The sequence below is a fragment of the Suncus etruscus genome, chromosome 6 (assembly GCF_024139225.1).
Source record: "Suncus etruscus isolate mSunEtr1 chromosome 6, mSunEtr1.pri.cur, whole genome shotgun sequence".
NCBI classification, from domain to species: Eukaryota; Metazoa; Chordata; class Mammalia; order Eulipotyphla; family Soricidae; genus Suncus; species Suncus etruscus.
In genome coordinates this window covers 53,173,686-53,189,715 of record NC_064853.1, presented here as the reverse complement: position 1 = coordinate 53,189,715, position 16,030 = coordinate 53,173,686, and positions in this window count along the sequence as shown.

Here is a 16,030-nt window from a genome sequence, read left to right as displayed (position 1 = left end):
GGGGACCATATGGGACACCGGAATTCGAACCAACCACCTTAGGTCCTGGATCTCTCTCGGGGCCGCCAAGAGTGATTTCTAAGGGCAGAGAGCCAATAGTAACCCCTGAGCGCAGCAGGGTGTGGCCCCAAAACAAAAGACTATTGGGAAGGAAGTGGGGGAGATACAGTCCAAAGGGCTTCCTATGCTTTGGTGGGAAATTGATCCTCAGCTAACAGTACCAAATGGATTTCATCAGCTTCACAGGTCTGGTGTACTGGGAGTAACTCACTGGGCCGAATGTGGCCCCAAACGTGCCACCAAAACAAAAGATTGACGTCCAGGCAGGACATAGCCAGATTAGTCTCTCTTATCTTTTACAGTGTATTCTTTGTTGCTAATGGTTTTCTGGGTATGCACCAGTATTGCAGTGATTTCTTCAACTTTTAGCTCTCAGGAATCCTTTACAACGACAAATTATGGATGATCCTTGTTGTGTATGTAAATAGGGGATTATTATGTTACTGACCCTACTCTGGTGATTGTGCCCTACCCTAGGGTGTGACCTGGCACTTCTGCCCCCACTCTAGGGTGGTACCTGATTCTGCTTCCACCATTTGGGTGGTATCTGATCCCACCATTGGGTGGTACCTGATTCTGGGGGATAAAAATAAGAGTCTGTGGAAGGCGAGAGGCTTTGGGCTGGGACTTATGCTGAGTCTTTGGACTTCAGTCTTGTCCACCAAATAATGCTAATATTTCCACAAGCCTGACTGAACCGTCGGCTGGACAGGGTGGCAGACGCGTGCTCCAAGCTGGAGGGGAAAGACCTCATCCTCCATCCCTCCATCAGTCAACCTCTTCAGGGGCTGACTTGCAACAGATCCTGAAGAACTTTGTACATAATAGCTGTTAGATATTACTGAATCAGAACTTAAGAGGGTAAATAAACATAATGACACAACTGAATGCAAGCACTTTCCTTCATTATTGGAAAAACACTGTGGCATATGGAACATAAAACAAGACAAATAATGTTTGATGAAGTTTTGATTTGAGACCTCATACCTCATACCCACCCTCCACTCATCCCCCATCCCACAAACAAAGGATTCTAGGAATTATTTAGAGAACATTTCCAGGCACATAAGATTCAGCTTTTGGAGATGAGGGACCACCTATTAGCGTGTAAACACATTGGTCACTTAGTTATCAGAAAATTCAAGTACAGTGTAATGACATTTAACTTTATGACTGGCAACTTGAGACTGGGAGGAGGTTTGAATCATGCCTGGCAGTTCTCAAGGGACCCGTCGTGGTGTCCCATGCTAGTGACAGACTTTATGTTGCCTTGGGAGATGAGACACCCACAGAAAGGAGTAGGGTTCCCTGGTTGGCATCTGAGAAGTGGGAAAGAGAGCTGATAGTCTCCAGAAAGGTGTCTACTGCCTTCCTCTTGACCACACATCAGTCACTCAGGGAAGTGCCCATGAGGATTTTCTCTGAGCACTAACACTGTGTAGACAGACCTCATGTTTCATCAGCAAGAAAACAGTTGTCAAACTGCACCTGGCTCTGCCTGGTGTGGGAAATGATCCCCGTCACCTGATTTCTTGATGGACCCCAGGTTGGAGCCTGAGATTCTCAAATTTTACCTAGGATTTTTCATGGTGCGTCGTCTACCTCACAGAAAATAACTTCACGAGGAAACAGTGAGGTTAAAACTAAATATATTTGAGAAATAACGAGAGAGAAAGGGAGATACATACCCCAGAGAAAACCAGAGGCTTCTCCTGAGTGGAAAGTATAAGGAACACATGCAAGCAGGGATATGCATGCCTTTTCCCCAGAATGAGGAAAATGTGCCCTAGAATGATAGCACAGTGGGTTGGGTGCTTGCCTTGCACACAGCTGGCTGGCCTGGGTTCAATCACCAGCACCCTGTATGCTGTCCTGAGCCCACCAAAAGTAATTTTTGAGTGCAGAGTCAGGAGTTAACTCCTGAACACAGTGGGTGTGATCTAAAAACAAAACAAACACAAAATGAAGTACTCAGGGGAAGATTGGGCAATCTCACACATTTCCCCTCTGCCTGATAGTTTTCCCAACCCCCCATCTCCATCCACAAATCTATAGCTAAGGTGGTTGTCAAGCTAAGTTGTTGTTCATGTCATAATTGTTAAGCGGTATTCTTTTGATATTCTTTTTTTTGTTTGTTTTTTGGGTCACACCGGGCAGCGCTTAGGGGTTACTCTTGGCTCTACGCTCAGAAGTCGCTCCTGGTAGGCTCAGGGGATCATGTGGGATGCAGGGAATTCGAACCACCGTCCTTCTTCATGAAAGACAAATGCCTTACCTCATGCTATCTCTCGGCCCCTTCTTTTGATATTCTTAGTGTGTGACCTTTATCACACACTAAATGGAGCCTCTCGTTCCCAGCGGGGTCCAATCATATTCTGGGTGTGGAATTTTGCATCTCAATGGTACTCCCCCCCCAAAAAATGGTATCCCAGGACTGGGGCTAGTGTCACAAAGGCCTTCAAGTCTTCTGGACATTTAGATTCCAGAAAAGTGTTTTTCCAGATACACCTGTGTTAAAGTCAGTTGCTTGGATCCCTGTGTTGCACGGCTGAGAGATAAAGTACAAGTCTTTACAGCACAACACAGAGATCTCAAGACAGGCTGCGCATTCAAAGCATGCACTCCAGCCCATTGAGCCATCTCTAGTCCTATTAAATATAAACTCTTGTTTTTTTGGGGGGCCCACACCCGACCAGTGCTCAGGTTTACTCCTGGCTATCTGCCCAGAAATAGCTCTGGCAGCACAGGGACCTATAGGATGCCGGGATTCGATCCAGCCACCTTAGGTCCTGGATTGGCTGTTTGCAAGGCGAAAACCAGCTGTTCTATCTCTCCGGCCCCCCAATATAAACTTTCAAATAAAAATGGGGGGTCTTTTGGGCCACACCTGGTGGTGTTTAGGGCTTACTCCTGGCTCTGTGCTCAGAAACCCCTCCTGGCAGGCTCGGGGGACCAAATAGGATGCTGGTAATTGAACCCAGGTCTGTTCTGGGTCAGCCAAGTGCAAAGCAAACACCCTACCACTGTGCTATCTCTCCGGTCCCAAACTTTCAAAATATTTTAAAAGCATAAACTTTGGGGGTCTTGAGTGATATTACAGTGAATAGGCATTTACCTTGCACACAACAAACCAGGTTTGATCACTGATATCCCATGCTAGGGTGAGTTGTTGTTGTTTTGGGGCCACATCTGGCGGTGTGCAAGGGTTACTCCTGGCTCTGTGATTAGGAATCACTCCTGGAGGGCTCAGGAGACCATATAGAATGCCTGGATGAAAACTCGAGTTGCCATACAAGACTAGCGTCTTACTTGCTGTGCTATCCTTCTGGCCCCAATAGGCTGTGTATTCTTGATGTGCAGAGTCAGGAATACCAAGGAGGGGCCGGGGGTGATAGCACAGCGGCTAGGACCTTTGCTTTGCACGCGGCCAACACAGGACGAACACCAGTTCCATTCCCAGCATTCCATATGGTTCCCGAGCCCGCCAGGAGTGATTTCTGAGCTCAGAGCCAGGAGCAACCCCTGAATGCCGCCAGGTGTGGCCCTAAAAAACAAACAAACGAAAAAAGGAATACCAGGGGAGTACCCCTGGTGTGAACTAACCCCTCCCCTCAAAAAGAAAAGCATAAATTTTTGCAATTATCACTATCCAAAACCAATTACTCAATTCAACATAATTGGTGATAGACTGTTAGTGTTATTGTCTGCTTATATTTTTCATTCTGTGTTAGGGTTATTATCTGCTTATATTTTCATTCATGTCATAGTTGTAAATATATTTTCACATCCTTTGTCATGTACTCTGGTTGGTCCCACGAACTCTTTTGCTGAAACTTTTGTTATTGCAGAGTCTAGCCATCAGGTAAAGACAAAAATGAACTATCTTCCTCCTGGCCATTGAATGTCAATAAGTATACATTTGTTGTTTATATAAATTTTTGGGTCACACCTGGTAGCGCACAGGGGCTACTCCTGGCTCTGTGCTTAGAAATTGCTCCTGGGGGCCGGGCGGTGGCGCTAAAGGTAAGGTGCCTGCCTTGCCTGCGCTAGCCTTGGACGGACCGCGGTTCGATCCCCTGGTGTCCCATATGGTCCCCCAAGCCAGGAGCAACTTCTGAGCACATAGCCAGGAGTAACCCCTGAGCGTTACCGGGTGTGGCCCAAAAACCAAAAACCAAAAAAAAAAAAAAAAAAAATTGCTCCTGGCAGGCACAGGGGACCATATGGGATACCAGGATTTGAAACACCATTGGTCCTGGGACGGCCGCTTGCAAGGCAAACACCCTACCACTGTGCTATCTCTCCAGCCCCTGTTTATATAAATTTTATGTATTATTTTAGTATATGTATTATGTATATAGACATATTGTATATATATGTTTTACTAACTGCTGTTAGACTATGTCCACCCTCAGAATGCAAAGATTCCTCCACTATTTTTCTTATGTTGCCCCCTTGAGAACTCCCCAAGGTCCTTCTTCTCCCACAAAAGTTGTGGTTGTGGCACATTACTGAAGGTTCCTGCCGGTGCTTACCCACTTGCTCCTTCTTGGCTGTGAAGCTTGCAATTACTTGTAACCCTTTTTCTGGTTGATAGTATACACATTAGGCTGTAGTGTGGCTGGAAAATTTCTGGTAGTGCCAGGGATTGCAGGACAGAAAATCTGGCAGGCTCAACCAGGCATTGCTGCCCAGGTTGTGTGGGAACTGTGTGCTTCCTCTGGGACTTGACGATTGTGTTTTCAAGGAGTTCTTAAGCCAACAAGCCTCTATAGTACTTATACAATGGAATTTTATATTAGTTTTACATTGTTCATAATTAATCTAGTTTTTACTCGGATTAGTTTTTGTGTTGATCAAGCTGCCCATCAATGACTAATGCTAATCACAGAGAGTAGCAATCTGGCCATGTCAATTTTTGTCAGCTGGCTTAAGGATATCTTTCTTTCTTTGTTTATTTTGCTTTTAGGCCATAGCAGCTGTCTCAGGGCATACTCCTGACTATGTTCAAGTTCATGAAGGGGTGGGGGTGGGCGTGTTGGGGAGAGGGTACTCAAAAGTGACAGGGATAGAACTCCAGTTAGTTGCATGTACGGTAATCACCAAATCTTCTATATTATCTTTTCGGTCCCTGTGTGTGGAGTTTTTAACTCTGTTCCAGTTAGAAAAAAGCTGAGACCTGCAAATTTTCTCAGCCTGCATCAACCATGCTTATTTTATTTTTATTTATTTATTTTTTGGTTTTTGGGTCACATCTGGCAGTGCCCAGGGGTTACTCCTGGCTCTACACTCAGAAATCGCTCCTGGCAGGCTCGGGGGATCATATGGGATGCTGGGATTCGAACCACCATCCTTCTGTATGCAAGGAAAATGCCCTATGTCCATGCTCTCTCTTCGGCTCCATTGATTCTAATATTACCTTAAGAATGAATGTAGGGGCCGGGCGTGGCGCTAAAGGTAAGGTGCCTGCCTTGCCCTGCGCTAGCCTTCGGACGGACCTCGGTTCGATCCCCACGGTGTCCCATATGGTCCCCCAAGCAGGAGCAACTTCTGAGCGCATAGCCAGGAGTAACCCCTGAGCGTTACCGGGTGTGGCCCAAAAACCAAAAAAAAAAAAAAAAGAATGAAATTGTAGGGGCCGGAGAGATAGCATGGAGGTAAGGCGTTTGCCTTGCATGCAGAAGGACAGTGGTTTGAGTCCCCGGCATCCGATATGGTCTCCTGTGCCTGCCAGGGGCGATTTCTGAGCACTAGAGCCAGGAGTAACCCCTGAGCACTGCCGGGTGTGACCCCCACCCCCCCCAAAAAAAGAGTGAAATTGTAAAAAAAAAGGAAAAAAAGAGAAAAAAAAAAGAATGAAATTGTGGGGTTCCAGATAGTACAATGGGTAGAGTGCTTATTTTTGCATGTAGACAAATCAGGTTTAATTCTTGGTGCCTCAGATGGACCCATGATCCTGCCAGAAGTGATGCCTGAGTGCAGAACCAAAAAACCAAACATTAGAGAGAGAGAGAGTGGAGAGAGAGAGAGGAGAGAGACTGAAGCTAATAGCACAGTGGGTGGGACATTTGCCTTATAGTTGGCCAACCCTAATGCAATCCCTGGCATACCATCTGGTCCCTTGAACCTGTCAGGAGTGATTTGTTGTTGTTGTTGTTGTTTTGTTTTATTTTTTTTGGGCCACACCTAGTGTCTGGCCACTCCTGGCTCGGGATATCATATGGAATGCCAGGGACCAAACTAGCATTTATCTTGGATCAGCAGTGTGTAAGGCAAATGCCCTGCCACTGTGCTATCACTCTGGCCCTGCCAGGAATGATTTCTGAGTGCAGACCCAGTAGTAACCCCCACAGCGCTTCAGGGTGTGGCCCAAAAACTATAAAAGAAAAAGAAAAGAAAAAAATGTATACTTTAGGGGCCGGAGAGATAGCATGGAGGTAAGGCGTTTGCCTCTCATGCAGGAGGTCATCGGTTCGAATCCCCGGCGTCCCATATATGGTCCTCCCGTGCCTGCCAGGAGCAATTTCTGAGCCTGGAGCCAGGAATAACCCCTGAGCACTGCCGGGTGTGACCCAAAAACCACAAAAAAAAAAAATGTATACTTTATATCTTTCATATATTTATATATAAAATGTGTATATTTGTTTGTACATTCATATGTATATAAACTTTAAACATGAATTATGCATAAGTAGGAAAACTGTAGCATTGTGGGGTTTTCTTTTTTGTTTTTTTTTTTTTTTTTTTTTTTTTTTGGTTTTTGGGCCACACCCGTTTGATGCTCAGGGGTTACTCCTGGCTATGTGCTCAGAAATCGCCCCTGGCTTGGGGGGACCATATGGGACGCCGGGGGATCGAACCGCGGTCCGTTCCTTGGTAGCGCTTACAAGGCAGACACCTTATCTCTAGCGCCACCTTCCCGGCCCCTTTTTTGTTTGTTTTTTTGGGCCACACCTGGTGACATGCTGGTTCCACCTACTATGTGCTCCTGGCTTGAAGAAACATATGGGAACCAGAGAATTGAGCCCAGGTCTGTCCTAGGTAGACACATGCAAGGCAAATGCCCCACCACTGTTCTGTCACTCTGGCCCTAAAACTGTAAAAATTGTTAAGGTGTTGTATATATAAACATTAATTTCTTGGGGGCAGGAACACTAGCACAGTAGTAAAGCATTTGCCTTGCATGTGGCTGACCCAAGACAGACCCTGGGTTAGATCCCCAAACATTCCATATGGTTCCCCCGAGCCAAGGGGCGATTTTCTGAGCGCATAGCCAGGAGTAACCCCTGAGCAACAGTAGGATGTGGTCCAAACACCAAAAAAATTTTTTTTTATTTTTTACTGTATAGAATAGTTTATTCTGTTGTTTTGTTTTCTTTTTGGGTCACACCTGGTGGCACTCAGAGGTTACTCCTGACTCTGTACTCAAAAATCGCTCCTATGGGCCTGGAGAGATAGCACAGCGGCTTTGCCTTGCAAGCAGCCGATCCAGGACCAAAGGTGGTTGGTTCGAATCCCGGTGTCCCCATATGGTCCCCCCCCGTGCCTGCCAGGAGCTATTTCTGAGCAGACAGCCAGGAGAAGTAACCCCTGAGCACCGCCCGGGTGTGACCCAAAAACAAACAAACAAACAACACAAAAAATCGCTCCTAGCCAGACTCGGGGACCATATGGCATGTTGGGGATGGAACCCGGGCTCCTCCCGGGTCAGCAGCATGCAAGGCAAATGCCCTATGGCTGTTGCTTTGGGCCGCACCTGGTGTGTTTAGGCTTACTCCTAACTCTGTGCTCAGGAATCATTCTTAGAAGAGATTGTGAACCTATGTGGCACCAGGAATCACCAAGTTGGTCACATGCGAGGCAAGAACTCTACTCACTACACTCTTACTCCCAGCCCCAAGTCTAACAAATATTCATTAAACTCAAACTATTGTAGAGATTATAAACAGAGTACATATACTTATTAACTTTTGGGGGGAACTATAACCTTATAATCATTTGATACTTATTTTCATATAAGAGAAGGTACATAAGGATGGGTACTGAAATTACAGCTGATTTTTTGGATTTCACTTGGAGAGACTTTTGGCATGAGAAGCAAGGCTGTGAGTTTTCATTGTTTCCTTTCCTTTCTATTGTCCTTTCAATTGTGTGATTTCCAGCCTGCTGAGGGATCAGGTGACTTGCAGCGCCTTTGGTGAGTGTTGAAAACTGTTATACAATCCTTATTTAGGGGCAAGAATAACCTCTATTTAAGACTGTCCTACGTTTAGACTTTCCTCCCCCTCTCCTGGCTCAATGTGCTCGGTGTCCCACTTCTTTTCTTTAAATATGAATCTTTCTAGAAGTCCCCTCTTTACTTAGTGATGACCATATGATGAGAACAGTTTTCTTTCATTTTTGTTTTTTGTTTTTTGGGTCACACCACCGGGGCAGCGCTCAGGGGTTACTCCTGGCTCTATGCTCAGAAATCACTCATTGCAGGCTCAGGGGTTGATATGGGATGCCAGGATCCGAACCGCCGACCTTCTGCATGAAAGGCAAACGCCTTACCTCCATGCTATCTCTCCGGCCCCGAAAGAACAGTTTCTTAATCATTCCCACTTGTATTAATTTTTTTTTTTACCACATCGGGTGGTGCTCAGGGGTTATTCCTGCTCTGTGCTCAGAAATACTTTCTTGTAGGTTGGGGGACCGTATAGGATGCTGGGAATTGATTCCAGGTCTGTCCGAGGGTCGGCCAAGTGCAAGGCAAATACCCCACCGCTGTGCTATTACTCCAACCTTCTCTTTTTTTTTTTTTTGGTTGTTGTGCCACACCCAGTGATGCCTCAGGGTTGTTATTCTTGGCTATGCACTCAGAAATTGCTCCCTGACTTGGGAGACCAATATGGACACCAGGGGGATCAAACCCGGTCCATCCTAGGTTACCAGCCTGCATTCAAGACAAATGCCCTACCGCTGCACCACTACTCCGGCCCCATCATTCCTACTTTTAATAGGCCTTTCTAGGGACTGGAGCAATGGCTCAATGATAAGGTGTCTGCCTTGCACGCACTGGCCTAGGATGGACCATGTTTGATTCCCCGGCATCCCATATGGTCCCCCCCAAGCCAGGATCGATTTCTGAGTGCATAGCCAAGAGTAACCCTCTGAAGCATCACCGGGTGTGGCCAAAACAAAACAAACAAACAAAAAATAGCATTTTTACCTTGATCCTTGTTTTCTCTGGTTGGATGGAGGAAGAGTGGAGTGTTTCCCTTAAGGCAGTGATCAGAAGGCCCCCATGGCTGCTCTTATCAGCCCTAGGAATAAGATCATGCAAAGCATGTGCTTAGACTTTTTGAGTTATCTCTGAAACCCTGAGAACCATAATTATTAATGGACCATATAGTTTTAGATTTTGAAGCTTTTGGTGGTGGGGTAGTACTCAAGGTTTACTCCTGACTCTGAGTTCAGAATCACTCATGGTTGTGCTCAGGAGACCCTATGAGGTGATTTGCACCAGTCACTTTGGGTCAGTCATGTCAAGACAGACAGCCTACCTGCTGTTCTATTGCTCCTATCTTGCCATTGTTAATCTTCACAGATGGAACCTTCCCCCAAATTTCTGTATTGATTAAATATCCTAATACCTTTGTTGTGGGAAGTCTGTGCACAACTAGATTTCATTATTCCTACTCAGACAGGTAAGTTCCACATTTAATTCAATGCAGAACAATTATTAGGAGCCAGAGCGATAGCATAGAGAATATGGCACTTGCCTTGCAATCCCTGGCCCCATGTTGTGTTTCTTGGGGAAAAAAGGGGGGAGGGGCACAGAGTGATAGCACAGAGGTAGGGCGTTTACGTTACACGCAGCAGATCCAGGACGAACTTGGTTCGATCCTGGGCATCCCATATGGTTCCCCAATCCAGGAGCGATTTCTGAGTGCACAGTCAGGAGTAACCCTTGAGCATCACCAAATGTGGGCTCTCCTCCTCACTTCCCCAAAGAAAAAGAAGCTCTGGTATAGCCTATTTACTGCACAGGTGGAATAGATATAGAATGTAGTAGTGTGTTTGTGTGTATGTTTGTAGTTTGTCATTAACTGAAATTTCATTATATGGTATGTGAGTATAACTGGATTTTCTTGATCTTTCTTTCTTTCTTTCTTTCTTTCTTTCTTTCTTTCTTTCTTTCTTTCTTTCTTTCTTTCTTTCTTTCTTTCTTTCTTTCTTTCTTTCTTTCTTTCTTTCTTTCCTTTCTTTCTTTCTTTCTTTCTTCTTTCTTTCCTTTCTTTCTTTCTTTCTTTCTTTCTTTCTTTCTTTCTTTCTTTCTTTCTTTCTTTCTTTCTTTCTCTCTTTCTTTCTCTCTTTCTTTCTCTCTTTCTTTCTCTCTCTCTTTCTCTCTCTCTCCCTCCCTCCCTCCCTCCCTCCCTTCTTTCCTTCCTTCCTTCCTTCCTTCCTTCCTTCCTTCCTTCCTTCCTTCCTTCCTTCCTTCCTTCCTTCCTTCCTTCCTTCCTTCCTTCCTTCCTTCTTTCTTTCTTTCTTTCTTTCTTTCTTTCTTTCTTTCTTTCTTTCTTTCTTTCTTTCTTGTTTTTGGCTCACATCCAGAAGCACTTAGGGGTTACTCCTGGTTCTACACTTAAAAATTGCTCTTGGCAGGCTCGGGGGACCATATGGGATTCTAGAATTCTAACCACCGTCCTTCTGCATGCAAGGCAAACGCCCTACCTCCATGCTATCTCTCTGGCCCCAGTTTGTATTTTTCTTTTAGGGGGATTATGATCTCTCCTAAGCAGTGCTCAGGAAGTCTTGGTACCCCACTAACAAATTCTTGACTGACTGAACCAAAGCTTCAATTTAAGGATCTGAGGATGTGACTCTGCTCTGGCCCTTAAGTGCCAGGGATACCCAGGTCAAGCTTATGGTGCCTAGGGACCTATGGTGCCAGCAGCACCTGGCAATGCACAGCATGGGGGATCATGTGGTGTCAGGAGTCAAACCCAAGTAGAGTTCATGCTATACTATCTTCAGGTTCCATAATTAGATGTTTTGTAACCAGGAGGACAAAAAGCCATTACAAATGTGTTTGGAGGGGCTGGAGCAATGGCGCAAGCAGTAGGGCATTTGCCTTGCACGTGCTGACCTAGGACGGACTAGTCCAATCCCCTGGTGTCCCATATGGTCCCCCAAGCCAGGAGCGATTCTGAGTGCATAGCCAGGTTTAACCCTTAAGCATCGTGTCTCTGGGTGTGGTCCAAAAACAAAAAAATGTGTTTAGAATTTATGATTGGGTGGTCCATGGAAGATAATCTAGTTCAACTTTCTCCATTTTCAGATGAGGAAAATGGGATCCATAAAGAGAAAGGGCACAGTGGTTAGGGCACTTGCCTTGTATGTGGCCAACCCGGGTTTGATCCCTGACACCCCATATAGTCCCCTGAGCCTGCTAGGGGCGATTTATGAGAACAGAGCCAGGAGTAAGCTCAGAGCACCACTAGGTGTGGCCCAAAATCCAGAAGAGGGGTGGGAGCAAAGAATTCATTCAGAGCAGAACAGGGATCAAAATCACATCTCTAGGGTTTTATTATTTTGCTAATTGCCTGTGATGTTTATAAAAACAACTTCTCTGGAGCAGGCTGAAGTGATAGCACAGCTGTAAGGCATTTTGCCTTTCACACAGTCAACTTGGGATGAACCAATCCCAGTTCAATCCCCAGCATCCCATATGGTCCCCCAAGCCAGGAGTGATTTCTGAGCGCAGCGCCAGGATTAACCCCTGCCCCGTGTGGCACATACACACAAAAAAGAACAATTTCTCTGTTTCATATCTTAAAAACTCTGCAGAGAAGGAGGATTTACAGCTGCTTTGCTTCTTCATAATTATCTTTGTTAGGATCAAAAGCAGGATGGCTAAGTAGAAATGTATTTAGTTCTGGGTCTCTGCACTTCAGGGTCTTGCAAGTTTTTTCAGGACAAGACATTCCTGTTGAGCAACTTCTCTCAAAAGCATTTTGTTTGCTTTGTGCCTTTAACTTGGCATTAGCTGGGTAAAGCATTTATGAATAACCTTCCACCAGACCGTTGGCTGAGTAGTCATCTGAGAGCAGTATTTCTTAATGCTAGCCAAATTCCTCTCAAGTTTGTTGTGGAGATTTGCTGCGCTGCTTCAAATTATAGTTAGTCAAACAAACAGAGCTTTCAAGGGACCTAGGGGGTAGTGATAGAAAGTTGCTGTTGGACACTGAATGCCCTAGGTTTCAATTTTATAAACTGTTATGCAGTGCAATTCCTTTTTCCTTTCTACAACAACAACAACAACAACAACAACAACACACACACACCAGTAAATCACTGTGATACATATATGTGTGCTTGCAAAATATTACATTTCCTAGCCATGGTACAAGGCAGGATTTGTGCCCCTTTTTGAAGTGCTGACTGACAGTAGTGAGGTTGGAAATCAGGAGTGCTGGCATCACAGACAGCAGAGTTGATAGGATTGTGTTCAATGCATGTGGGACACTGGAGATTTGGACTCAGGATTTGAATAGATACTTTGCTTAGATGAATACAAGCTTTCAACATGCATATGAAAGATGGACAACAGCACTAATTTTATATGTGAATCCAAACTACTTGAGATATTACTTCATTCTCATTATAATGGCTATATTTTTTTTTTTGTTTGCTTTTGGTTTTTGGGTCACACCCAGCAGTGCTCAGGGGTTACTCCTGGCTCTGCATTCAGAAATTGCCCCTGGCGGGCACAGGGGACCATAAGGGATGACGGAATTGGAACCATTGTCCTTCTGCATGCAAGGCAAACGCCCTACCTCCATGCTATTTCTCTGGCCTTGGCTGTTTTTTTTTTTTAAGTTAAATAATAAGTGTTGGTGTGGATGTAGTGATATTGGAACTCTTGTGTACTATTGGTGAGACTATAAAACGTTACAATCAGCAGGGAAGACAGTATGGTGATCCTCAAAAATAAAATTAGAGACTGGAGTGAAAGTATAGCAGGTAGGGTTTTGCCTTGCAGGTGACTGACCCTTTCAATTCCTGGCTACTATATAATCCCCTGAGCACCCCCAGGAATGAACCCCGAGCACATAGGCATGAGGAAGCCCTGATCACTGCTGGGTGTGATCCAAAAACCAAAATTAAAATAAAATTAGAACTCATATTATCCAGCAGTTCTACTACTGGTATGTATTTAAGAGAATTGAAAGCAATTATTTGTGCACCTTTATTAGAATACAGAAACATTATTAAAATATCTAAATGTTTATCAGCTACAAATTTATCATATATAGATGGTATAGGCATACAATGAAATATTACCCTTAAAAAAGGAAAGGAATCCTGTCGTATAATATAGCATAGATAAAATTTTTTTTTTTTTTACTTTTATGAATTTATCTGGCAGCACTCAGAGTTTATTCCTGACTCTGTACTCCGGTGACTCCTGGTGGTGTCAGTGTAAGGGCTCACATGCTGTAATCCAACCTCAAGAAAACGGGTCAGGGGCAGGGAAGGAGGCGCTAGAGGTAAGGTGTCTGCCTTGAAAGTGGACGGACAGAGGTTCGATCCCCCGGCGTCCCATATGGTCCCCCCAAGCCAGGGGCGATTTCTGAGCGCATAGCCAGGAGCCCTGAGCGTCAAACGGGTGTGGCCCAAAAACCAAAAACCAAAAAAAAAAAAAAAAAAAAGAAAAAAAGAAAACGGGTCAGAAGCAGGGTTGCCGTGAAAACTAGTAAACTAAAAAACTAGTAAACTAAAACAGACGTAAGGGAGTAAAGCATGGAGTTTGGGGGCTTCCAGCCTAGTGGTCTGAGAACTCACCAAACTGACCGGAGCTACTATCTTTTTTGACCAGTTCAATACACAACCAGGAGTGGGAGGATAGAGTGACAAACAAAAGTACCTAAGTCAAGCAAATAAGCTCAGATGGATCTTTACATCTTAAAAGGAGTGGGTGAAAGGAAAGAGGAAGCTAGGGGGCCTGAGCTATAGATTGGGCGTTTGCCTTGCACTTAGCCGACCAGGAGTCAGTCCCAGATATCCCATCTCATAGTGTCCCCTGAGCCTGCCGGGAGTGATTTCTGAGCACAGAGCCAGGAGTAAACGCTGAGCACCACTGGGTGTGGCCGAATCCCCGACACCCCAAAAAAGAAGCAGAGCCTTTGTTTTGGGTAAAGCAGGGTGTGATCACTGTGCCTTAATCCAACAGTCCATATAGGATGCTGGGAATTGAACACAGTTTGGCTGTATGCAAGGTAAGGGCTTTATCCGCTGTACTATTTCTCTCACCACTACTAGCATGGATGAATCAAGGATATGATGCTAAATGAAACATTCTATTCACAAAAAGACAAATACTGAGTATTCAGCTTATTTGACACTAAACAAAGCATTCTTTTCATACAAAGATAGATACCTATTTTTTTTTTTTAATTTGGGGTCACACTTTGCAGTGCTCAGGGATTATTCCTAGCTCTATGCTTAAAAGTGATTCCTGAGAGTGCCTGGGGTTAGGGATCAAATCAGGGTCAGTTATATGCAAGTCAAATAAATGCCTTAACTCTCTGTACTAGCTCTCTGGTCTCAAGACATGTCTTTGTGTGTGTGTGTGTGGGGGGGGGGGTTGGGCCACACCCGGCGGCACTCAGGGGTTACTCCTGGCTTTGTGCTCAGAAATCGCTCCTGGCAGGCTCGGGGGGACCATATGGGATGCGGGGAATCAAACCAAGTAGTCCTGGGTCTGCCGCTTGCAAGCAAACGCCCTACAGCTATGCTATCTCTCCTGACTCTCAAGACTTGTCTTAAGGGAGCAGAGGGTGGAATGCTTTTTGCTGTTGTTTGGCTACTTCGTTTTGGTTTTGGGATCACACCTGGCAGGACTGGGGGGTTTACTCCTCGATCTCCTCTCAATTACTCCTGTCAGGCTTGGGGGAAACTATGTGGGATGCTGGAGATCAAATCTGGGTCAGTCATGTTTACGGGAAACGCCCTACCCCCTGTGGGGCCACACCTGGCAGCATTCTGTTACTGTTAGGCCTGGACCAGTAGGAGAGAGAGACCGAAAGAGCAAGAATTGGGAATCCAGCAGTTTCTCAAGCAATTAGGCAGCGTCCACCCAGCAGTAGCAGCAGAGTCTCCTTATAATGCTCAGGGTTTATTTGTGTTTCTGAACTCAGGGATAGCTCTTGGCAGGGTCTGGGGGCTCCATATGGGGTGCCGTGGATTGAACTTGGGTTAGCTGCATTGCAAACAAGCACCCTATATGCTGTACTATATCGTTCAGGTCCCTGACTTTTTTTTTTTTTTTAAATCTTTTTCCATGGGTTTCAGATTTTGTTGTTGTTGTTGTTTGTTTTTGGTTTTGTTTTTGGGCCACACACTCAGGGGTTACACCTGGCTCTGTGCTTAGAAATTGCTCCTGGCTTGGGGGACCATATGGGATGCCAGGGGATCTAACTACGGTCCACCCTAGGCTAGCTCTTGTAAGACAGATGCCTTACACCCTGTGCCACCATTCCGGCCCCTCAGGTTTTTTTTTTTTAAGAGTTTTCCACCAAATGTTATAGTTACCCTTTGCCAATGGTAAATGCTTATACCTTTTTCCTTTTTCTTTTTTTTTTTTTTGCGTCACACCCAGCAGCACTCAAGGGTTCCTCCTGGCACTGTGCTCAGAAATCACTCCTGCAGGCTCAGGGGACCATATGGGATGCTGGGATTCGAACTACTGTCTTTCTGCATGCAAGGCAAACGCCCTACCTCATGCTATCTTTCGGGCCGTCTTTTTTCTATTTTTGTTAAAAGTATTTTATTTTCAGGGGCTGGAGCGATAGCACAGCGGGTAGGGCATTTGCCTTTCAGGTGGTCTGGACCAAGCAGGGACCTACCCAGTTTCACTCCCCGGCATTCCATATGGTCACTCAAGCCTGCCAGGAGTGATTTCTGAGTGCAGAGCCAGGAGTAA